Genomic DNA, 680 nt, shown 5'->3' with positions numbered 1-680 from the left:
TGAGAAAAGCTGCTTGGTGCTGATCCTCATGCTCCGTTGCTGCCATTGCTAACATTCCTAGCATGGCTGTAACTCCAGTGTGACTGCTAACTTTGGTGCTTTTGTTTCCAGTAGAAGTGGAGCTAAATGGTGGTGCTTCCTGCTTGCTTTTGTTTACAACATCATTTGTTCTTCTTGTTTTTTTTGTGAAAATAAGTTTGTTCATTCATGTTTAATATGGTAATGAAGTATCATTTACAGCTGTGGCAACCAATGGCCATAGTTTGAATTGGTGACACCCCTGCTCATCTGTAATTGGCTAACAGGTTGCTGTCCTTTGTTGGCTGGCCGGACAGTAGGATTGACAAATCATAAATGGATAAATTTAACGGAAGGTGGCTACTCTGATAAAAAGAAAAAAAAAAGACAAGAAAATTAAAAGAAAACCTGCTTTAGTCCATGGTGGACACAGCTGACTCCATTTGAGGGCACGGCCCCCTGAAGACACACCCATGCCACTGGGGTACTTGGGTTTTACGAAATCATAAATTTATTCTTTCTTGTATTCAAGGACAACTTATTAGTATCTTCTGTGTGTAAGATGTTGTGCTACCTTGCTGGATTATCACACAGCATGAATACTGCTGTTGTGACTGCAACGCTCGTTTTCAGATCATGCATAACCAATTTACATCCTTTGC

This window comes from Telmatherina bonti (genome assembly GCF_933228915.1).
Source record: "Telmatherina bonti genome assembly, chromosome: 15".
In the NCBI taxonomy this organism is placed as follows: Eukaryota; Metazoa; Chordata; class Actinopteri; order Atheriniformes; family Telmatherinidae; genus Telmatherina; species Telmatherina bonti.
This window is presented reverse-complemented; position numbering follows the sequence as displayed.